The sequence below is a fragment of the Danio aesculapii genome, chromosome 6 (assembly GCF_903798145.1).
Source record: "Danio aesculapii chromosome 6, fDanAes4.1, whole genome shotgun sequence".
Taxonomy (NCBI): domain Eukaryota; kingdom Metazoa; phylum Chordata; class Actinopteri; order Cypriniformes; family Danionidae; genus Danio; species Danio aesculapii.
In genome coordinates this window covers 26,516,879-26,541,711 of record NC_079440.1, presented here as the reverse complement: position 1 = coordinate 26,541,711, position 24,833 = coordinate 26,516,879, and the positions used below count along the sequence as shown (strand labels likewise).

At 36.0% G+C, this 24,833-nt stretch overlaps 1 protein-coding gene across 4 annotated transcripts in view; it reads right to left on the bottom strand.

The window, feature by feature from the left end:
* The window catches only part of tnrc6c2 (trinucleotide repeat containing adaptor 6C2), a 48,646-nt gene extending 29,040 nt beyond the window's left edge, over positions 1–19,606 (bottom strand). For all 4 annotated transcript variants that reach the window (XM_056459840.1, XM_056459842.1, XM_056459841.1 and 1 more), the window contains exons 1-2: positions 18,930–19,606; positions 150–452 (exon numbers count right to left, since the gene is read on the bottom strand). The gene's annotated coding sequence lies outside the window, so the exon portion shown is untranslated. The remainder of the gene's footprint in view (positions 1–149; positions 453–18,929) is intronic.
* Positions 19,607–24,833: the final 5,227 nt, after the last annotated feature.

Here is a 24,833-nt window from a genome sequence, read left to right as displayed (position 1 = left end):
CATTCCCAGCTGGGTCATTAAAGCAATCACATTTCTCTAGTAAGAAGACAGATGACAAAAAAATACAACAATTCATCCCCATTCACAGACTTGAAGTGAAAATAAACATCTCAAGTCTCTCCATCAACAGAAAAAAAGAAGATTCTCACCCGTGAGCTGTTTGCTGGTGGCTGTCTCTGGAGGAGAGCAAGCAGAGTTTGTGTTATGTGCGCCAATAGGTAAAGGTTGACCCTTCTTCAGTAGCTGCCTCTGCTCCTGCTGTCTGAAGCGTGGCGGAAACTCTCTTGGCACATATCGAGGACTGAGCTGCTGTAATGGAGGTAACTGCTGTTGTAGGGCATTACAATGGCTACATTCGCCATTGCTGGTGGTAGTGGCAGAGGTTACAGGCAGATACAAGGTCAGAATGTGGCCTGAAGGGACACTGGGATAAGGTTTTAAAGAGTCTGGCACTGTAAAAACAGAAAATAGAAAAGCAAACTTTTACTTTATTTAGATGAATGAAATGTCAGAAATAAATGACAATATTTCAAGTCTAAAACAATGGCACACGTATTTATCCTATTTGTAAAAAATGTAAATGGTTACAAAATTCCCTTGAGAACATGAAATCAATCGTATCTTTATATATCAGTTGAAGTCAGAATTATTAGCCCTTTTAATTTTTTTTTCTTTTTTTAAATATTTCCCAAATGATGTTTAACAGAGCAAGGAAACTTTCTTATATATAGGAAATGTTATACATACATACATACATACATACATACATACATATACTGTATATATATATATATATATATATATATATATATATATATATAATATATATATATAATAACAACAATAATAATAATATTAATAGTAATATCAATATTAGAGTGATTTCTGAAGGATAATGTGACTGAAGACTTGAGTAATGAAGCTGAAAATTCTTCTTTAAAATCACTGAAATAATTGATTAAATGAAATGATAAACTAATTTTGAACAATTATTTTATAGTGCAATAACATTTCACAATTTTACAATCTGTACTGTATTTTTGATGTAATAAATGCAGCCTTGGTGAGCAGGAGAAGCTTATTTTAAAAACATTTAAATATCATACTAACCCCCAAACTTTTGACCGGTAGTTTGTATAATTAAAGTTTTTATCCTCAAAAATTATACTTTTAAAACAAAGAAACCTCAAACTGATTTATTCACACAGAAAAGCAAGCAAGCTGAATAAGTTCCAAATGTTCCATTTCAATTATAAATAGTAATAGATGTCTAAAAAAAAAACTAAAATAAAAGTTGCAAAGGATTTTAATCAATGATTTCATGATGATGATTATACATAGTTTTAAGTAAAAAAGCAGTAAAAAAAAACAAAAAAGGTTTCACGCAACTCAAAATTTAAAGCATTGAAAAACAACTTCTGTGCTTGAACAAAGCTATATTACAAAATACAATAAAAGAAAAGTATGAACAAAACACTTGGAGATGGTTTTTAGGTAAAGTTCCAGACAGTCAAGCAGCACTCAATTATTCAATGACATACCGGTTCATTGGAATGAATTGAAATCAGATTCATTACTATCCAACTTATTTAAAATACACAACGTTTTCAGGAATTTATGCATGTGTAAACAGCAGCAGACAAAATATGAAATGCAGGAAAAATACAACTATTTAAAAACAATGAAAATATCTACACAAATATGCTTCAATTGACAAATCAAAGAAATAAGAGCATCAACAAGTATTGCAGCTATCATTTCTGTGCTGCACTTCCTAAATTTAAGGAGGCAAGGGCAGCTGTATTTTTTTCCCTGTTTTGTTGTTATTGTGATTATATAGAAATGGAAATTTCCCAGTGTTGAATGAAGACTAATGCAGAGCAGATGGAGTCACATTTCATACCAGTAAAATCCAAAAGCATTTAAACCATTTAAAATGGCTCTGTGTTGTATCAGGTTCACGGTGTCATGGATGCTTTCAGTTTAGAAATGAACTAAAACACAATCACTGTGAGTGCAAGTCTATCAAACATTAACAGTCTATTCTGTCATTGATGAAATTTTTTATTAACTCACCCTCTGGGCTAGAGCATTCTTAGTAGTTGGGGTGTAGTAGGTTCATCTCTTTGATATATTTTTACACATTTGAAATTTGAAAGCATTTCCCAACAAGTACTGATGGTGCAATTGAAAGTTATCTACTATACAAAACTGCTTTCCAAACATAGCAGCGGGCATTTACTTCCCAGCCTTCAAAGCAGTCTACCAAGAAAAAGCATCTCTCAGCCTCAAAACCCAAAAGCCTATTTTAGATTGAGATGTTTTTGAATTTAAAAACCACTCAAAAGAAGAGTTTGTACAACAGTATACAATTATTTTGAAAAATCAAGATTATATCTTAGAATAGAATGCATTGAGACAGACGATATGTTTTATTGTTCTGATATCTACATCAAAAGTATGTGGCATATGCAAGTCCGAAAATGCTCCAGAATCCGTTTCACAACTGACACTAAACAATACAAAGCCCATTTAAGTCCCAGTTTAGGTCTCCGGGTGATTTCCTGGATATTCCAAGTAAACACTTCAACGCGGGGAGGGGGTGGGGGTGGGTGCATCTGGGGCAGTTTTTTTGAGAAGTTTGGAGAAAACAAACTAAATTACAATAAAGCACTGAGCAGCTCTATGCCAAGTTTCTTTAACTCACCCAAGGATTTGGGTTAAAAATAGACACAGTTCAAAGAAAAGCTTCATGCTGAGATGAGCCATTTATAACAGTCTGAAAGGCAGATTAGCCTTTAGACAATAAATGGACTGGAAATTCTAATGCTGATGAATGAAACGCTGTAAAACTGCACATCTCAACACAATAAAAATCATGAGTTGTCTCTGAGTAGCGAGTGGGATCAGGAGACACTTATTAAGCAAGCAAAAAAATAAATAAAATACTGTAACGTTTTCCAGTCGTGAATTGAATACAGAGATTCCCTGGAGTCATTTAAAAACAGAGAGCTGCTCAGAGCTGTTGTCTGCTGGCTGAAGCCAGTGACGCACATCTATGATTATATTCTGCTCAGTGTGTCTATCCATCGACCATGCTTTCCAACCAATCAGAACCAAGAATGGTCTCTGCCTGTCTCTTTCTCTCCTGTGCCCTTCTTACATTTCCCTTCCTCCTCCTCCTCCTCTACCCTTTCTTTCTCTCCATTCTCTCCTCCATCCCCCATAGCCTGTTCAGCTTGTTCATTGTCCCCATTGTTCAAAGTGCTTGTGAATTCATTACAGGAAGCAGATGGACACTGGGACCATGAGCTCTTCACACTAGAAATCTCAGACAGGCAATTTGCTGGGAGGCCTCTCTCATTCCATCTCTTCCTGTCTGTGTCAATCTTTTGCTTTTGTGATTCTAACTCAGTCTTTGGCTTCAGGTATCTTTCTCTCAGAAATAACTATACCTCTTAATCCCTGAACAAATCTGGCCACCAATATCAATCACCAATATCTTTTTTAAATGATAAGAAGAAATTAAATATTCATTTATCCTAATACTTTAAATAAATAAATCCTCAAAAAAATCACTGACAAGATGATATTATTCTGATATCTGGGTTACAATGCAATTTTGTGGGGTTTTTTCCATGCACTGTTTACAATGAAAACACTTTAAAAAACACATCTGATCTCAAAGTGGAAAACTTTTTGGAGACAGTAAACCTTCTGGCAATGGCACATAATGATGTGCCATCCTGGAGGAGTTGGACTGCATGAGCAAACTTGTATCACCTCACGCTAACAGAAGTGACACTGACCTTAGTAAAATGAAAAATTGGTGCTGCTGGAAAAGTGATGAGTAGAGAAACAATGTCTGTTGTTTTGCCTGTAAAACCAATCCTGCTTTAGAGGTTGTTTCATAGTTGTCCATCTACAGTCCATCTATCTATACATACATACACACATACACATACATATACACATATACATATACACACATACACATACATATACACATACATATACACATATATATATATATATATATATATACATATATATATATATATACATATATATATATATATACATATATATATATATATACATATATATATATATACATATATATATATATATACATATATATATATATATACATATATATATATACATATATATATATACATATATATATATACATATATATATATACATATATATATATACATATATATATATATATATATATATATATATATATATATATATATATATATATATATATATATATATATATATATATATATATATATATATATATATATATATACACACATACAGGCTTTAACAGCTGACAAAGCACATTAGAGTCAGTGCAGAGGACGAGAGATAGTTATATATATATATATATATATATATATATATATATATATATATATATATATATATATATATATATATATATATATATACACCTGAGGATCATGTTCACAATTTCTCTTTATGGATGCACTTAACTCTTTAAGATGCAATACACACCGTATTTAATTAGGCTATATTAAAGCTTTGCTTAGCAAAGATTAAACATTATTTATTTAAGTGGAATTATTTGATTGGAAGTTTGGTGACAAAAATAGTGCTAAATTAAAAGACGGCACCACCATGAACCCGTTTAAATGTGCATATTAAAACAGACAAGACAGTCCTCTGGCTACCATGACAGAAGCTGCAATAATCATAATAATATTAAATAAATAATAATTATTGAAATTGTAAAGTGGCTTTGAAACAATACACACTGTATAAAGTCCTATACAAGCAGTTGTGGCATAATCGAAAGGTTGCAGGTTCAATTACCTGTCCCAGCAAGAGTTGAAGATGGGGGACCAAAAATTGAGATGAACTGATTGAATCAACTGTGAGTTCTAATAGACGTGTACTAAAATTTAAGCATTGACTGCCGACTCGATTGAATTGCAAAAATGATACACATGACAGTACAATTAAATAATATGCTAAATTAAGTTCTATAAACTGATTAATTTGCTGCAGTATAAATCAACATAATATAATCGAAACTTTCCTGATTGATTTGAGTATTTATTTCTGTCGCAACTGAAGATGCTTCTTGCTTTCTGCTTAGTCAAATTAGCAACTAATTAGATTGCGGTTCATGAGAATCAGCCTCACGGGGTGCGTTGACGCAATTAATTGGTTGTGAAATTGAAAATTAATTGCATCAAGAATTGTAGTTTATCAGGCAACGAAGAGATGCCGTTACCATTTCTGACATTCGCTGGATGTAATATTCACTATGAATTTTTCCATTACCCATTAAAATGTCAACTGACTGCAGGATATTTCCACCCCAGCAGGACATAATTGGGGCAAAAAAAGCCTTAGCCTGAACTTTGTGGTCTTGCAGTGTAAAAGGTGCCCTTAAAATGCAAAAAAGCCACTTTCACTTAGTAAATTAATTTGTGTGTTAAAGAGAGATGTCCCCTTTTTTAAAACAGCCTGAATGTTTAAAAGCATAGGCATAACTCATACATGCCAATTACTGCTTTGAGTCACCACATAATATAATGAGATCTTACTGAAGAGGATTAAAGTTTGCTTATACATCTCATCTTTGTCCAGACCTTATAATAATTAAAAAACAAAATCATCCATCTGTGGCTAGACTGAAAAAAAAAAAACTATATATATGGGTTGATTTTAAACAAACAAATTATACTTAGTAATCAGTTCAACTTAATTTATTTGTTTAAATTCAGCCCAAATAAAGTGCTTACAACCACTTGACATAAAAAAATTGAGTACATCAAAGGAATCATTATTGAATCTTTTTTTTTTCAGTGTACAAGCAATTTATTTTAGCTGGGTAACCCATCTACATCAGAGCTTACTCAAGTTAATTAAGCTGTAACCATAAACCTTTAGCATTTGTGCAAATATGCATTAAGCACACAGGTCGATATTTTAAGACAGAGAGCAACACCACTTTCATACAAGCCCTGCCAAAGGCACATCAAATATTCAATTAAATTTATGAATGCAAACACTACCATCAAATGAGTAAATCCAAGCTATTTCTTCTTCAAATGTCTGCATTACAATTTAGAAAACATTGGAAAGATTAATTGGATTGTTGCCATGATGTGAAGATGATGAATTTTAATGCAAAAGCATTCTGCAAACAAGCATATAGCACCAGAAGAACATATTTTACCAGAAGACAAATTACTGCACAAATACACACAAATAGTGGTTGTATTTCCCATTCCTACATGGCATTACCATTCAACACCACCTCAGAACACTGGTAATACCAGGGCTGTGTGATTTGGGGAAAATATCTAATTGCGATTTTTTTGAACAGATATTGCAATTTCGATTTGATTTGCGATTTAATTTTGTAGTCAAGCTTCAGCTCAATATTCTGTATCGTAGCTTCTTATTGCTAAAATGCAGTGAGCGTTAGTCAAAAAAAGAAACTGAAAAGATATTAACAAACTCCAACTTTAATTTAAATTTGTTTATAAATATTCAGAAATAAAACACTAATTTTTCTCTACAGCAAACAGTAGTGAATAGTGGCGTTAGTTATCTCCTGGTGCCTCCTTGATGTTTTTTCATAAGGTGTAACAGCTGCACACAATGAAATTGTACTTTGCTGTTGCTAGCTACTAGATTGAGTGTCACTGGCAATACTTTTGTTTGACTTTTTAGCAAGATGCTCCTCATATAGCCGCCTGTGGTGCTTTTTTTAGGTGCTTGTTGTTGTATTTCCTCGTGCTGTGGCAACAATTCTGCGACAGCTCTTACAAATGACCTGTTTTTGTTCTGTGTCTGTGACTTTGAAACCAAAATATTACAATATTATTGACATGGTCTTTTACTTTGATATGAATTTGTCAATCAATGGTTCTGAAGTGGCAGACGCTATCATCCCACTTGTCCGCGCTTTTCTGTTTTTTATTTTTATTGTGGGCGTCCGCATAGTCTGGTTGTGCATTTCTGATTGGGCAGAACGAAATTGTGCTCACTCAATTGGCTAGTAAGACTGTCACACACAGACAGCAGTCATGCATTTGCTCTGGGTGGGGGGAATTATATAATACATATACATTTTATATCGCAGCCTCTTGCGATTAGCTAATGACAACATTTCAAATCGCGATTCCAATTTGATTGCAATTAATCGCACAGCAGGTAATACCACAGCAAAGATGCAGTCACACAGAAAATGCGTATTAGTGAATATTAGTGCACTATTAATATTCAATTCACCTTTATTTGTATAGCGCTTATACAATAGAGATTGTGTCGAAGCAGCTTCACATAAAACGTCATAGTAAATAGGAACAGTGTAGTTCAGTTTGTAGTGTTTAAGTTCAGTTCAGCTCAGTTTAGTGTGGTTTAAAAATCACTACTGAGAGTCCAAACACTGAAGAGCAAATCCATCAATGCGCAGCTCTATAGATCCCGAACCATGCAAGCTAGTGGCGACAGCGGAGAGGGAAAAAAAAAAACTTCACTAAATGGCAAAAGTGAAGAAAAAAAACCTTGAGAGAAACCAGACTCAGTTGGGCACGACCATTTTAATTTCTCCGCTGGCCAAACGTGCTAATGAGTTAAAATGAGAAGTAACAATTAAAAAAATCGAAAACAAGAGCTTCCAGTGATCTACCCCAGTACAAAAAGAGAACCAGCAACAGTCAGTACATTGACATTGAGGCATCTCCCATCCCTGCATTTCCTTACAGCTCAGTGAACATATGCTAATGAAATAATGCATGTGTCACCAAGCATTAGCCTGCACAGGCATGAAATCAGAGTGACAAAAGCTATCTTTAGACTAATGAAGAAAATTCTCCATATCTGCTGACCTTACTACACATGAGCAGCAATAAATATCAGATGAATTACATTACTTTGTTCAAATTATAATGCTTTTTTCCCTAAAATTAAAAATGTACTCACCTTTGGTTTTCTGTTCTGTAAGCTGTGAATGAAGCAAGAGATGAATTGATTTCCATCAGTTTTTGTTCAGTGAAGGGGTTTACATGTTTTTTTACCAAGTATAATAAATATACATACTATAATTCTGATGCAGGTTTACAATTTGTACTGGTGATAAATGATTTATCCCAAATGTGTCATTAATTTATGCTTAAATCCATAACGCTCTTATAAAAAATAATGCATAGACAATGCAAAAAATATCCATACAGTTATGAATGCATTATTTGAACCCACCTAATTTGCTAAAAAAAAAAAAAAAAAAAAAAAAAAATAGGAATGATACTGTACAATGAATGTGTGCTGTTACCCTAATAAAGTATGTTGTAAAGGTCAAATGCACAATGTATTTGCGTAATAACTACTGATATATTTATTTTAGGTAATTGTTCTACTGAATCTGATATTTTTTGCAATTTTATTTTAAGTTACTTTAATGTAGTTTAGATAAAAATGAAAACTTGCTGTTTATTTTCTGTTAATTTGCATGCCCTCAGGATTTCCAAGATGCAGGGAATTTTTATTCTCAGGATATTTAGAAACTGTAGTTAATAATAGCATCACGATAAGAATCAAAATGACATAGCAAAAAACACAAAAATAACAGTGGCTCCTGATAATATATTGAGGTCTTCTGTATGTGCAACTACAGTACAACATAGCTGCTAGGGTTGCATAATAGATTGTTTCAGCATCGTTAAAAGTCACATTGCAGGACATACAATGTCGAGTCTGGACTATAGTTGACCAGGAACATATGCCATTTGTGGAGTTACTACAAAGTTTAACCATAATAGAGTAAAAGTTTATAACGTGCTTTATGGCCTGTGACTACATGTGACCTGTAGAAGAAATTGTAATGTTTGTAACTTTTTTTTAATAAAGATGAATTGTACTTACAATGTTATTTTACATTTGATTATTCAATTCCTGCATATATGAATCATGTTAGACTCCACAGAAACAAGCATGTGTTGTTCATCTCATTTGTATCTTTGCTAGAGTGTATTTGTCTTTGTAATTTTATATGCACTGTTCATTCAACTACAGCATCATCACAATCAATTTAAGTTGACAAATACTTGTATTCACATCGACATACATATTGCAGAAAAACAAAATATCGCAATGTCAGATTATTTTAATATTGTGCAGTGCTAATACCTGCAATCCACATATGTTTATCTTGTTTTGACACATTATTTTAAAATTGTGATAATAAATGAAAGATTTAGTTTGGTGTGGCCAGAGAAAAAATTGGTAAATCCCTAGCACTGAAAAGTCATTTGAATTAAATAAAAAAAAAATTGTAGCATGCCAAAGTCAAATTTAAGCATATATATTTTATTTTCCCAACAACAAAATTGTGGCTACTGAAAACGGTGAGTGGATATTAACGTTGACAAAACTAATAGCAAGTGGCTGGTTTTCAAAAAAGTTAATGTCAAGCCCTGCTTAAAGCAGTCTAGAGTTATATCCAGTTCGTTATAAACAAACTGGTGGATCAGTTGTCAGAGCTATAAAAACAAACTGTTACAAAGAACCAGTTAGCAGAGGGGGTTGGGGGGGCGGGTGGAATCCTCAAGTTCGCCAAAGGCTATGAATTACAGGCAACATTGTAATTAATATTCAGGTTCTTGCACAGACCAACTGTTTTGCTTTGCAAGCACTCAATATCTCAACACAAGTAATTAATTTTGCATTCCCTTTAAGCTTTCTTAACTCAGAAAGCATTAGCAACTGCTGATTTGCTATACAGATCACCAAATTTGAAATTTAAGCAACTTTTGTAAAACATAACATTTCACAACCTTGTAAAAATTCTGTAAAAATTCTGAGACCTCCTTTCTTATTCAGCCTTGAGAGAGGTAAAAACAAAAACATAGCCAGCAAAGAATAGCATGACTCAACAAGCACAAACCAAAAACAAAACTTAAATTGAAGTCTTAAAAACACACCCTGCCTCATAATCTTGACAAGAGGCCCAGTAGGGGCCTTAGAGCGAATCATATTGGCACAAACACTGGCCTGCTAATCGAGTGGAAACAGACTACAAACAGCCCTCTGTCAGAGTGTAGGCTAGGGGGAACAGAAGCAAGAGAAGGGAGCAAGGCCAATGTGCTAGATCACATTCCCTGGTGGTATTCCAAAACTGTTCTTTTCTTAATGTCCTTTTACGTACAGAACACTCATCTGAGAGGTTCTGAGTGAGGTGCCTAATGTTTATTTCCCTAAATTTCTAAATATTCAACATCCAAATATCGATTTAAACACTTAAGGTTCATTCAAGAATCCGTAACAAAAGATGCTTAAACCGACAATTTAGATCTTAAAACTGATTTTAAAATATTGGATATAATAAAATCCACTGAATCAGAAGTACAGAAGTAACATACTGGTTTATGTCTTTTTTGTATTGATCAGTACCAGTCAGTATTGGGTACCTTTTTGACATTAAACTCTACTGAATAACTTAGATTTAAATGTGCCATAGAGTGTATTGATTCAATAACTCATTACTCTAGAAATTATTTTATGTGCATATTTATAATCACAAAAAGTACCCCTAGAATCAGAAACAGGAACTTATGAAACATTAATTAGCTTTGTAACTAGTCAGCAACTGCTCTCTCTCTCTCTCTCTCTCTCTCTCGCACATGCACACACACACTCTAAAATACATGTGCAAAATAATCATACTTCTTTTGTCAAAAGACATTTGAAAAAAAAAATTGAAATTGTGTCAGTCCAGTTTTTAGAGTGGACGTTAATTTTAGTTCAGTTCAGTGTGGTTTAATTTGCATTGGTGAAAGTCTAAATACTGAAGAGCAAATCCATCGATGTGCAGCTCAACAAGTCCCAAATCAAGCAAGCCAATGGAAAGGAACAAACTTCACCAATTGACAAAAGTGAAGGAAGAAAAGCCCTGAGAGAAACCAGGCTCAGCTGGGCATGACTATTTCTCCTGTGCCCAACCCAATCCCCTTGAGACCATGGAAGCACTCAAAATAAAAATGTGAAAACACATGCGGACTAAATGTCCTGTTTGATTAGGATAGTGAATCCCAAAACCATCTTTATCACTCATTCATGCAAAGAAAGAAAGTCATCTTAAGAGGTGGGGGAAGGGACTATTATTAATCAAGTCTTTATTTTCCTGTATCTGTGGTAACTGTTTCAAAGGTCCATCAAAGAAAGAAGAACATCTAAGGCAGATCTGTAGGCACCTGCCTATAGTTAGTCTAGTTCAGTTCCATTGCAAAGTGATCCATATCCAATACAAAAATCACCTCAATGACCCCTGATAAAACTCTGAACATGCAATGATATGACAAATTGATTGTGCACTAGGGGTCTACATTTTAACAGTGCCAGTAGGCATTTTGACTTCACTCATATCACCAGATAATTTAGACAACATGACAATGCCAAATGGACAGATGATTCAGATGATTTCCAACTCTATCAGCATAATCTACCTGAACTCCAAACTTAACACATCTTCCACCTAACAACACAAAACTAAATCTTATTTTACTGACAATGTGAATTATTATCTCACAAGTCTGCTTATCTCACAAGTCTGCTAATAATCCAAACAGTGCTGTCATATACCAAAATTAATAAGGAAAAGTGTTGTGCCGTGTTCTCAGTTTGTGAGATACCAAGTGACAAAAGCGTATTGTACTTAGAGACAACATGCCGGCAGAGAGCCTTGGTATGGCTTGGCCAACGATTGGAGTTGCCAATCAGCTGTCCTGAGTTACCCTCTGGCCCAAAGCCCTCCCAGTTGCTTGGTTAAACTCTTCCCTACTTCTGTGAGCCAATCAGAATACAGGCGCTTCAGTGACTGTCATTCACATTAGATCTTGGCAGAAGTTCAGAGTGAGAAGATAGGAAGCAACAGTGGATCGGGTTGAAATTATTCTGGCACATTTTGTGGAAGGGGATACTGGATGGCTTTATCCCACATCCTTTGTGTGCCAAAATTTTCCAAAGACTACCAGGCCAGCTGTTCATAAAACACAATCATATGCTTCTTAGCAATCTTAATCAGTCCACGTGGAAACAAGTTTGCTGGGATAAAAAAAGCTGTAATGTTTACACTGATGACAGTGCCCATGTATATTACATGCAGGATTCTTACAATTCTTGGTTAAATTTCTGGTTGTTTTAGTATATTGAATCAGTCATTTGCTGCCTGCATTACCCATCTGTTATTGCGAAGATAACATTTATTAATGTGACTTTAATGCTTGATTAGTAAAAGTATGTAAGCAATATTCACCGCATAAATGTTTTAACCTGTGATGTCGACAAACACACAGGCATGTTCATTCTGGCTTTTTTTCTAATGGAAATCAAAAATCTTCAAATATTGCCATTTTGGTCATAAAGATAATAGAAAGACATTGTTCAAAACAGTAAAGTGTCTTTAAGTTCTCCATCTCAAAGTTCTAGAGGACCATTCAGAATTTTATTAGTGACAGATGCAAAAACAAACGCCTGTTATGATTTGAGGAGTAGCAGAGCCGAAGGATGACTGGCATATGGGCACATAGTAGTGCAGAACAATAAATTGCATGTGAATGTTGTGTGTGATATACTATAAATATATGCAATCAGCTGTGAATCTTCAACACCTGTGTTCAGCTAAAGCAGCATTTGACATATATACAAAACAGATGCTTTATGCATATAAATAGGCCTACTTAAATGTTAATAACTAACCTACCTATAAAGATCATTTGATTATAGCTGCAAGTTATTATCATGAGCTCAATAATTTCATTATTTCAAATATATGTCAAGTGACGTTGAGCTTTCTGGACAAAGTGAAACCACTCATGCTTTTAGGCGGCCTTCGTAAACAACAACAGGACACACGACAGATTCTGTTCTTCTTGGCTTTGTGGCTGTTCATCAAGACGACGACAAGGTTTGTTTTAGCTATGTCCACCATGGCTTGTTATAATATGTATATATTATTACGATGTAATGTCTCGGCTGTGCATTAAAAAATGCGGCTTTCTTTGTTTTCATTCTCTTGGCTTGTGCACGCACTTGTGACGTTTCTCTGTAAACCAACAGCGTTTAGCAGCACATACTCTTTTGTTGTGCTTGGTACCCTTTGGAAAGAGTACCCAAAAAGTGAAATGGTATGGTTTGCTTTTTGGTACCTTTTGACAGTGGAAATGGACATCAAAGCGTGCTGAACAATACTGTACCACTCAGTGGAAACAGGTCATTAGGTACATAGTATGGAGCATGAAAACTTCACAGCATGGGCTGATCTGGTTACAGAACCATCGTAAGCTTTTAGACACTTTTCCTTAAATACTCAGACCATAGTGAAACATTCTGCAAATAGGGGTGTCTAAACCCCCCCTTCCATGGGAAACAGGAGATAATTTGGGTACACTCTCAGAAATAAAGGTATGCAAGCTGTCACTGGGGTGTACCTAAAAGGTCAATATTAATACCTCAAGGGTACATATTAGTACCTAAAAAGCACAAAAATGTTGCTTTTAAAATGTTTAGGCACTACTATATACTTTTGAGGTACCAATATGTACCCTTTAAATACAAACGTGTACCTTTTGAAAAGGTACTACCCCAGTGACAGCTCGTGTACCTTTATTTCTGAGAGTGTAGAGGGCCATGACAAATGCAGTGGGTCAATAGTCTTTACTTAGATTATGGCCATTTCTGTAAGCATGAGACCATTGTACCAGTTGCACTGAAACATTTCAAATGATATCAAACATGATGGAAAAAGTCATTTGCACTGCTAACAGCATTCACAGTTTGAGATGATCTTTTGTGTAAGCTTTTGTGTTTTGTTATTTTAACTAAGACTGAAAATAAGGATTGAAAAAAAAACATTTAAATAAATGCATCCATTAGGTGTATAAAACAATGTATAAAGTGAGCATGTGCAAGATTCATTCTTACAAAATGAATAGTTTTGTACAAGTACTAGCATGTACATAGGTCAAGCAATTATTAAGAGGTACAAGAGATGCATTTACCAGAGGATCTACAGTGCAGAGGTAAACATAAAAACACTGAAGGGTCTGGATTTTGGGGTGGGCTGGTCTGGCTCATATCCAACCTGTGTAGAGGTTGTGAGCAGAGGCTTGTGTGCCAACAAGGACTTTTGGCAGACCAAAGAGAAAAGGAGGGGAAAATTGTGAACCTATGGCCTTCTTGATGCCAAATATTAGTGAATGAATAAATTACTGAATGGATCATCGATAGGCTTTCTCAGACTACAATCTACTAAAAACAGCTTAGCACTTCCTATGTGCTAAATTTAAGTATATGTACAACTGGGGTGGGCACTAACTAATAAATTTATTAAATGTTAGCTGTCACATTCAACCAGATTTTATGAGGCCAATCAAATGGTTAAATCTCTAAACAAAAAAAAAAAATAACATAACAGTTCTCCACAATACTAGAGTAAACAAATTTGGACAAACTAACAATTGCCACCTAGCTTTAACAACGTATGGTTACCCTGCTATTTAAACATAGGGGGAGTACATTAAAGCAATCATTAAGACAAATTTGGGTAATTGATTAATTTGTCAACTTGTAGACAAATAAAAGCAATCACTGAAGTGTGTTCACAAGTTATTTAGGAGTCTTTATTGTGGTCTAACCAAGTGACATTTAAGTAACCAGGTATATAAAACTGAGGTGGAATTAAGGCTGCACAAGACAAGACAGGCTACATATAGTAGAAACTATAGGTGTCAAAACATTAGTACCAGCTCTTTTCAGATTAAATTTCTCAAAATAAAATCAGATAAGACACTACACCAAAACACAACACTCCATGAAATAGAGACAGTATCATCATTGAATGGTTCTCCCTGCAGTAAGAGGGCACTCAAAGAAAAGAATAAAGTGAAATAAAATAAAAATAAAAATTGCCTGTGACAGCCAGTCAAAGGTACAAAGCAGGCAAAACACAGGCAAAAGAGTATTTATAAATAAAAAAAATCTGATACTCATTTGAAAACTACAGCCATAATCGCATTAAAGTCTTGAAAGCAGAACCATGAAGCTGCGTGTCCACCAAAGCGTTTTTGTGCTGATGAATTGTTCTCTCCAGTCCATTTAAACAACCTGCTAATCCAGCTGCATTTCTGAAGAAATTCCAATGTGAAAACACAAAACAATCCACAAAAAAATGTACCTTGAAAAAAACATGATCATAAGACAGAATGGGGAAAAAACTCTGAAGCAGAGCAGAGACAATTTATGGGAGACCAGCCAACACTCTCAAATCTTTTCTACTCCAACTCTTTCCCTTACCGAACCTCATCCTGTCCTGCTGCATTGCTAACCATTCTCTGTTCAAACAGACAAAAGGATTTCAGTCTCTTACATCAGAGGGTTCAATGTTCAAATGAACTGGGCTGTAGTGTGATGAAGTAATGACTGAGAAAAATAAGGCCGGCTAGACCTCATAATTGATCCTTTCTAAATTTGACAAAAGGAGTGATTTTTCTTTTGAAATTAACGAACAAAAAATATTTGCTTGAGTTAGATGCCAAACTCTAGTAACCACACAGAAGCTTGTCACCATAACAATGTTTAACCCAGATTTTAAACATTTCTTAACTTTTAACTGGTAGGCAACTACCGATGTGGATAGATAATACACAACTGCATGAACAAAAATACCTCCCATCTCCGGTTAAAGGTGAATTAGCTATAGTCAGCCTTTGAAATCTGTGCAGACAAGAGCAATGTGCTTTAATTTTAACAAAGGAAGCAAAGCACAGCCACAAGATTAATGGCCCGTTTCCACTGAGTGGTATGGTACGGTTCGGTACGCTTTTATGGCCGTTTCCACGTTCAAAAAGCGTACCGAACCGTTCCACTTTTTCGGCACCCTTTCGAAAGGGTACCAAACACGAGAAAGGGTACCAAAAGGCGGAGCCACACGCGCAGCTGAACGCTATTGGTTTACAGAGATACGTCATTCGCTTACGCAACAAGCCAGAATGAAAACAAAAAACCTGCCATGTTTGAAATACACAGACAGCGAGAGATTACAGCGGAATTATAAATACATATAATAACGAGCCATGGTCGATCTGGGCTCAAACAAACCTTGTCGTCGTCTGGATGAACAGCCACAAAGCCAAGAAGAAGAGCAGATTTACCCTGTGCCCCGTAGTTTTTTACGAGTCGTCTGAGGTGCGAGCTGTTTCGCTTTCTTGCTAGCGCTCGCTAACATTATATCTGAAATAACAAACTTCTTGAGCTGATGATAATAACCTGCGCTTGATTATTGATGTGCTTTTGAAACCTGATCCTGTCTGACACCGACAAACGCGAGAGTGAAGCGTGAAGAAACAAAGGAGAAGCCTGATAAAAGGAGCAAATTATTTATTCAGCAAACATGAACGAACTGCCATGTTTAACTAACTTATTATCTTCACATTTTGGACTAATATGAACCGGGAATGATGGAATTACTCTCTAACAGAGGCTACATGTGCTGCTGAAGATTACATACACAGATAAGAGGTTTTCACTGACTGTAGGCTCTATTTTGTGTTGTTTTGAACCTAAATACGGACGAAATTTCTGTTGTGTGTGTTCTTCTGTAGTTGGTAACATATCGGAGACTGTAAGAGGCTGTATGTGTTCATATATGTTCATTTATTTAGTTATTTAATATAATTACAGACTTTACAATAGGCTGTTTCGCACTGTCATTGATTTGCAGTTATAATCAACTCATGTTCATTGAAAAGTTAGTAATAAACATTTCTACACAAGTATTTATGTGTAAAGCATCTGTTTTGTGAGAAGTGCTTTTCATATGATATGTAAGTGACCCGTACAGCTTTATTGTAGACATTTCCTGGAGCGAGAATGACGTCGACTGAAACTTTGTCATACACCACGCCCTCCAAAAGGGTACACTTGTTAGTGGAAACGCAAGCCTGATAAGGGTGACCCGTACCAAACCATACCGTACCGTACCGTACCAGTCAGTGGAAACGAGCCATTATGATATCCTGCTATAAAGTGAGGCTTGTAACCAAACAGAAAGCTGCAATGTGCACAGAGAATCATATGAAAGAAGAGGGATTCCTTGTCTCCAGCTACCCATCAGTTTTTACAAGCTCTGCAGTTCAGGGGGTTGAATTTACCCACAATCTTGAGCAAGACAGCTAATCCATAAAGGTCTGTCCTTTTTGCCTTCTTGACACAAGCTGAACACTGGTGTCTCACACCTTCAAGCTTTGACCCCAATCCCCTGCAGTGCAAAGAGGGACGGTGTATCCTTAGATCCAGACAAGGATGGGAGGTGGTGTGGGGAATACATCAGGGGTGAAGTGGAGCAAAGGAGTTCCCTGATTAATAATTAAGCCTGAGATGCACACACACTCAAAGGGTAGGTGGGTTATGAATTAAGCAAATTGGCCAATTCATTTTATCACTGGCATTATACAGTATTTCCAAGAGATGAAAACATAGTAAAGAATGATTTTTTTTTTTCTTAAAAGTAGTATGTATGCATGTATAGATGAGCAATTCCATGCAAATGTCCACCATTGCATAAAAAAATGGTTGAATATATTGGTACTGCAAAATAGCGAAACCCTTTTTGTTTTTTTTTGTGTAGGCTTGTATTTTACAGTACTTTAAAAATACTGTCTGGGTCAATGTTTTTAAACAATTATATTTGTATTACCAAAGTCACAAAAGTGGCAATTCCACATCTGTCACATCCATAACCAAGCTTTTTCCTTAGAAATGCAAAAAATGTCAAATAAAATAAAATCAATGATTTTGGTTCTATTGAGCAACTCTTATCTATTTGATTAGCATTGTTTTTTTTTTGGGTTGTGCTTTTATTGGTCAAGTCCATATTCCCCTCATTTAAAATACACTCTGTGGTTAGTTCTTTTGGAAAATACAAACAGATGTTTCAATATAATGTTAACATACTTTCTCTTTCTCTGTGTGTTTATGCTATAAGTTATTACTGAAAATGTCAAATCCATAAAGCTGAAATTGCCTATGTGTGTATATATATATATATATATATATATATATATATATATATATATATATATATATATATATATATATATATATATATATATATATATATATATATATCACACTGACAATTTTAGATTGTCTTATTTTATAAGATTAAGATGAACTAAATGCTACTGTGTTTTTTTTAACAATGTGCTATATTTTTGAAATATATAAATATAGCGCCAACTAATCAAAAAAGCCAATACTTTACAATCCCATAGGGATTTCCATACAGTACCTTGTGGATTTCTACTACTGTAGTAAACCAACAAAAATGTAAAACATATGTAAAGGCATATGGCCACAAATATTGGAGGGTGTCAACCATGTTTAAAAGGATCAGATGCCTATTACATAAATTGTATATAGAACATAATTAGACCAATCTTCAATTATTTTGAGAGAGAGAGAGAGAGAGAGAGAGAGAGAGAGAGAGAGAGAGAGAGAGAGAGAGAGAGAGAGAGAGAGAGAGAGAGAGAGAAACAACGTTGAAAGAACATTATCAATTATCAGAGGCTTAAAGTAAAATAAACTAAAGGTAAACACATTACAGGCTCAGTCTACCGGCAGTAACTTGGTTAAGCGTCTTAAATGGTCACTAAATTCGTTAAATTGAAACTTGCAAGTTTCAGGCACCACAGCCCTCAATTAAACTATTACCACAACAAATAAATGTCTCTAAATTCACAGCCTGATTTACAGATGATGATAAATTACTGCTAAACCATAGACTGTAAAAAGGTCAAAAGCAGCCTACATATACCGTTTATTTATATATGTTAGGAGTCAAAAGGTAAGGTTTTCATACACAGCCAGTATCAACTTACCTTTTTGATCACAAGTCGAGCTTTGGCAGCTTTCGTTAAAAAAAAGTGTTGCATGTACAGTGGTACAAAAAGGCCTTTTTACCCCACGAAAGTACCCGTAAAACAAAGTAACACTGTACTGAACGAGCAGCTGAGCTTCTGAAATGTCTCCAGAAAAAGGCAGCAGAATGAAAAGAAACGCAAAATTCAAACTGAAGATGAAAAACGTTTGTTATAAAATATTTATGCAGATTTGGAGCTTTTGGCTCTGATGAAGATTACAGATGCGTGCATGATTGAAATAAAATGCATGACATATACACCATCAAACACGATCAAAATATAGAACAAAATAACGTCACATCAAAAAGGCGAGGCAGTTTGTAAAGTACAGTGACAAACATTTGCCATCAGTATTAGCTTTGATCTAACGTAACGTTACGGTGCAAAATAAAGAAGAGGGCAGTTTGAAGCTGCTACTGTCTGGTTGGCTGTCATAAGATTATACGATGCGAGCTGCTTCAGTAAAGTGCAAAATTAAAGATAGCGAACGATGTAGCGAGTAGTCTGGCTGCAGTTGCGTTTAGAAATCCAGAGATGTGTTTTAAAACAACAGCGCATATTTCCAGGAATAAGTGCGGAGTGTCCGAAGAGAGCGCTGAAACCATCGGGTCAAGACCAAGCTTCTGCAGCCATTTTGTTCGGTATAAACAGCAGACGTGCAGCTCTACAAGGATAGGCGGGGCTTCGTAGCTCAAGTCATTTCCATATGACGTTTAACCAACCAATACGCAAGCAGGCTGGTTTTACAGTGGAACACCGTCTATAAAACGTTTCAAAGCATAGCTAGTTTAGAAAATTAGAAGGGCAGAGACAGCTGCACCCCGTGTACTCAAACGTTTTTTTTCCTCAAACCTAGGGTTTTCGTTTTACATTCGAATTAAAAATCCGTCCATCCATCTTTAATCGCATAGCGCACGAAAGAACTGGTTTGCAATCTAATTTACTCTGAGAAATACGAAAGAGACATAGTCTCGCAGGAGGGTCCAGGCTCTGTTGTAATTTCCCATGAGACAAAGCAGCGGGGAAGAAAAGGTTATAGAAAGAAAACAAGGCAGATTTGGTTTAAATAATACAACATAGAATAAACCATGAAACAAACAAAACTAAAAATGCTGCCACTGTTTTGGCTCAGCCTGTGCCTATATCTAGTTAGGCTACTGAAAATCAGTCTGGTTATGGTGTTTTGGGACTTGACTATTTAATCTGATTTATTGGACACTTAAGCTTAATTGATTGCCTTCATGGATTTAAATGAATAATCAGGAGCTAATAAGCATTGTTTTGGTTTCAGGAACCTGGAAGTGAACTGGGAAAAGACTAACTGGGAGCGGGAGAGAGATTTTTCAGTTGGTCTAAGGTCAAGGTGTCATATCAGCTCTGCATTTAGGGGTTGTTTAAAACATTAACAAATCTGCATATAAAAATATCCTGGCACTGATATTATCCATTCATTCGTGTGCTTCTCATATTAGTCCCTTTATTAATCAGGGGTCGCCACAGTGGAATGAACCGCCAACTTATCCAGCATATGTTATTACGCAGTGGATGCCCTTCCAGCTGCAACCCAGCACTGGGAAATCCCATACACTCTTGCATTCACACGACCAATTTAGCTTATTAAATTCACCTATAGTGCATGTCTTTGGACTGTGGGAAAAACCGGGAGACACTGCTCGCTGCAGAGCCATTTGAGCTCCAGCGAGAGGGAGCATGAGCTTTCGCTCCTTCTCCTGTAAGCTGTTTTAATGTGTACATCCACCCCACCCCTAACCCCAACCCTCAGTGACATCACTCGTTGAAAAAGTGCAAGGAAGGAGGAGCTGGAGCTCAATCTCCCCCTTGCTGGAGCTCAGCTCTGCCCAAGTGGCTCTGCTGTGAGCACCACTTGAAAACCGGAGTACCCAGAGGAAACCCACACCCACACGGAGAGAACATGCAAACTCCACACAGAAATGCCAACTGACCCAGCCGGGGCTCAAACCAGCGACCTTCTTGCTGTGAGGCAACATCGCTACCCACGGTGCCACCGTGTCACCTATTATTAGCTTGATAAATAGTTTACATGTTAAAATTTTTTAAAAGTTATGTAGTTTAGTTCTGCTGTTTGTGTTTTGTAAACATTTCTAAAAAATATGTAACAGATGAGTATGTGACCTTTAGTTTCTACTGGTTAGACCAATGATCCTATTGGATTAGTTTCCTAAGGTTAAGCCTACTGCTAGCAGCCACATTATCCAACAGATTTACAGAGGATATACTCATGATTGAAAGGATTTGGCTGAATTAGGTTGTCAGAACAATATTCTATAGATCACAGGTTCTGGAAACACTATCTCAGTAAAAGTTATATTGTCCCTATTCCACTGATTCTACTATGCAAATGTAATGTAAACTTTTTTCTGTGATTGTTTTAGGAGTTTTGGTTAATTTGCCTTAATTCTGGGAAATAAAAATAACCAATATGAATAAATGGGAAAACTACTTTCTACAAAGAAAAGTGTGTTTTTACCATACATAAAACAATATCATAAGAATATTCCAGTTTTCTACATGAAGGCACATAACAAGCATACATTTCAATTTAAGTGAATGTGTCTAGAAGCCAATAAGGTTTCAAATGGTTGTGCCTGTTCTTGCATGAAAGAAAAGGTCAATAGGTGGCTGTTTCCTGGCCAAAAGAGAGCACAACCCTCAGTGCTGGGATACACACACACTATGGCCAATTTTAGTTTTTCAAATTCACCTATATCATATCTCTTTAGACCAGGGGTAGGGAACCTATGGCTTGGGAGCCACACGTGGATCTTTGACCAAAAATATGTGGCTGTCTCCAGCTGTCTCTCTTCAATAATATTTTAAAGTTTAAATAACTATAACGTTCACTAGAAATCAGTTTCCTGTTGAAAATACAATTATAATTCCCCTTTTAATATATTTTTACAGCAAAATTAAAAGGAACTCAGTTTACAATAAAAGTACATTTCAACCAATGTGCGTGTGTGGTGCTATGGATAAATTTGAATCACGACACCAATGAAGGGCAAGAGACTTACATTTTTATGCGCTTAAATTCAAACAACATTCACGAGTGGTAATGGCGAAAAGAAAAAAATATATAAATTGTACTTTCTTCATTTATGGACTTGTTTAACATGTGATGCTTCATAATTGTGTATTTTTGAGTTGTGCAAGGACATAAATGAAGAAAGGATATAATACACACCCTGATGGCTCTTTAAAAAAATTGCCAAAAAAATCAGAAACAGCTCTTTGCTGAAAAAAGGTTCACAACCCCTGCTTTAGATTATGTGGGAAACCAGATCACCAATAGGAACCCCACGCAAACATGGGGATAACATGCAAACTCTGCAAAGAAAAGACTTCTGGTCCAGCCAGTACTCGAAACAGAGACCTTTTTGCTGTGAGGCAACTGTACTAACCACTTAGACAACATACTGGCCCAAATTATGATACCTGTACAACAAATTATATGTGGATTGCCTTAATGTCCTAAAAAGTTTAAATAATTGCTAATGGATTTATTCTACAACCTTTGATACCCCTTTAGTTTGGTTATACTTCATTTCAGTCACCAGGAATTCCTATTTCTTTACAGTCCCAAAAGCCCAAAATGAATGTAACAGTATGAATCTTGTCCTTTAATATTTAGGAAGCTAAAGCTACAGACTCACCCAATGAACTCTATTTGCCAAAAGAGCACAGATGAATTCCACCTCTGTTGTGAATGTTAGAGGCATTTATCCCCTTAGGTGAGTAGTGATATTTAGGAGTACATAGCTGTAATAGGGGTTGGAAATGGGTTAATTTAGTTTTTGGGGAAACAGAGAAGGTCTTTTGCCACAGGCGAACATGGAATGGAGAAAACAAAACTGAAAAAGAGAGTGCAAGAGAGTTGTTAATGTCTGTAGCCTCTCTCTCTCTCTCTCTCTCTCTCTCTCTCTCTCTCTCTCTCTCTCTCTCTCTCGATCGGGTGGTGTTGTGATTAATTCAGCTTTCTTTTGTATGACCCCAAGGTCAGAGGAACAGAGGGAGTGAGGGGTGAAGGGGGTAAAGCAGTGCATAATTCACTCCTGCAGCAAACGTCTCTCTGCTTTTCTAATCTGAAATGTAATCAAACCTGCTTTAATACAACTGCCGTGGAAGAGCCAAGGATTGATAAAAGGGTGACTACTAACATCCAAAAGAACTCACATTTAAGACATCTGATCTAAAGTCAGATCACACCACAGGTGGGATTACTTTCACATTTTAGGTACTTTATTGGCATGACAAATAACTGTACATTCGTATTGCCAAAGCAGCGCTGCGTATAAACAAGACAGTGCAAAAAGGGCAGTAGTGCAAACAAATATGAACATAATAAAGAGAAAACACAGAAATAAATAAAATAAAAATAGATTAATAAAAAAATAGATTAATAAAAATAGATTAATGTTAATATATAAAACAGGATAAAGGTAATGACAGTGATATCAACAGTAAGTCCACAAATAAAGAGTTCCAGTAGTTGTGTGTTGAAGACAGTGGAGCGAGTCATTGTTGGTTTCTCAGGCGGTGGCAGGAGTGCACAAACTGAGCTGCTAACACAGCAGCACACACACTCCCCCAGTAGGATGGGCAGTTTCTCACTGTTCGACAGGGACTCAAAGTTTTTGTGTATTTGTCTGAGTTTTGAGTAGAACTTCTCCCAGATCTCGGAGTACTTTGTGCACTCAGTGAGGAAGTGCAGCTCCGTCTCAATCAGGTGCTGGGGACAGCCGCTCCTCCACCGGCAGCCATGTATGTCGGTGCCAGCCCGTCTCTATGGGCAGCTGGTGTCCACTGAGTCTGTATCTGCTCAGGGAGAGGATTGGGATTATTATAACACACTCTGCCCCCCCCCCTCTCAATTTTATAGGCTGTGCTAATGATGAATTTGTGAATTGTAAAAAAACTATATATAGTGACAATATACAGCCATATTGCACTGCTATGAGTGTGATATTTGGTTTATACAACCGTTTGATGGCATAATTGTGTATAATAAAATAAAAAAGAAAATCAAACATGGAGAAAAAAATCTTTTGTAAGAGGAACTACTTTCTTCCGCCATTCATTCACATCTGCAACTGACGTCAGAACAGCAGAAATCGTTGCTACTTCACAAATGTCACTTTAGAGCTAGTATTTGAATGATTTTCTAGCGTCATGTCTAAAGTGACGACAAAACAGGTGATTTTGCTGACATTTTAAGATTATAACCTGAGCGGCATGAAATGCCATCAGTCTAGAGACATTTCCCTGTATTTCTCTGTTGCAGTCAGTATATCACAATAATTAACCTTAAAAAAGCCAAAGCAAAGCAAACACTACAAGAAACACTACCAGACTATGGTATAAATACAGTACTGCAACATACAAAAGAAAGAGATCAACTTAAAAAGTTACTTAGACTAGTTTTTCTCCTCTAAGGGGTTATTATGCGGTCTCTGTCACCATCTTGTGGCTGAACGTCAAGTGTCTTTGCTCTGCTCAGTATGACAGGCTGATGTATGCCAACACGCTGAATCTCCAAAATTATAAATATTTATAATAGGGTTGGGTACCGAAACCTGGTGCCATTATAGCACCGGTACCTTTGTAACCGGCATGTACCAGATCAAATCAGCATATGAATTTAGGTGCCTAATTTCGGTGCCACCGGTTCTGCGACAAGGACGTAAGAAGCATCAACATCAAAGGCATACATAGGCGTTGTGTCACACCATCTTTAAACAACTTTGAGGAATACGGACAGGCGATGTCAGGCGATTGTTATTGTTGCTTAGGGAATGGACGCGCGCAGTACAGCGCATTCAGCTT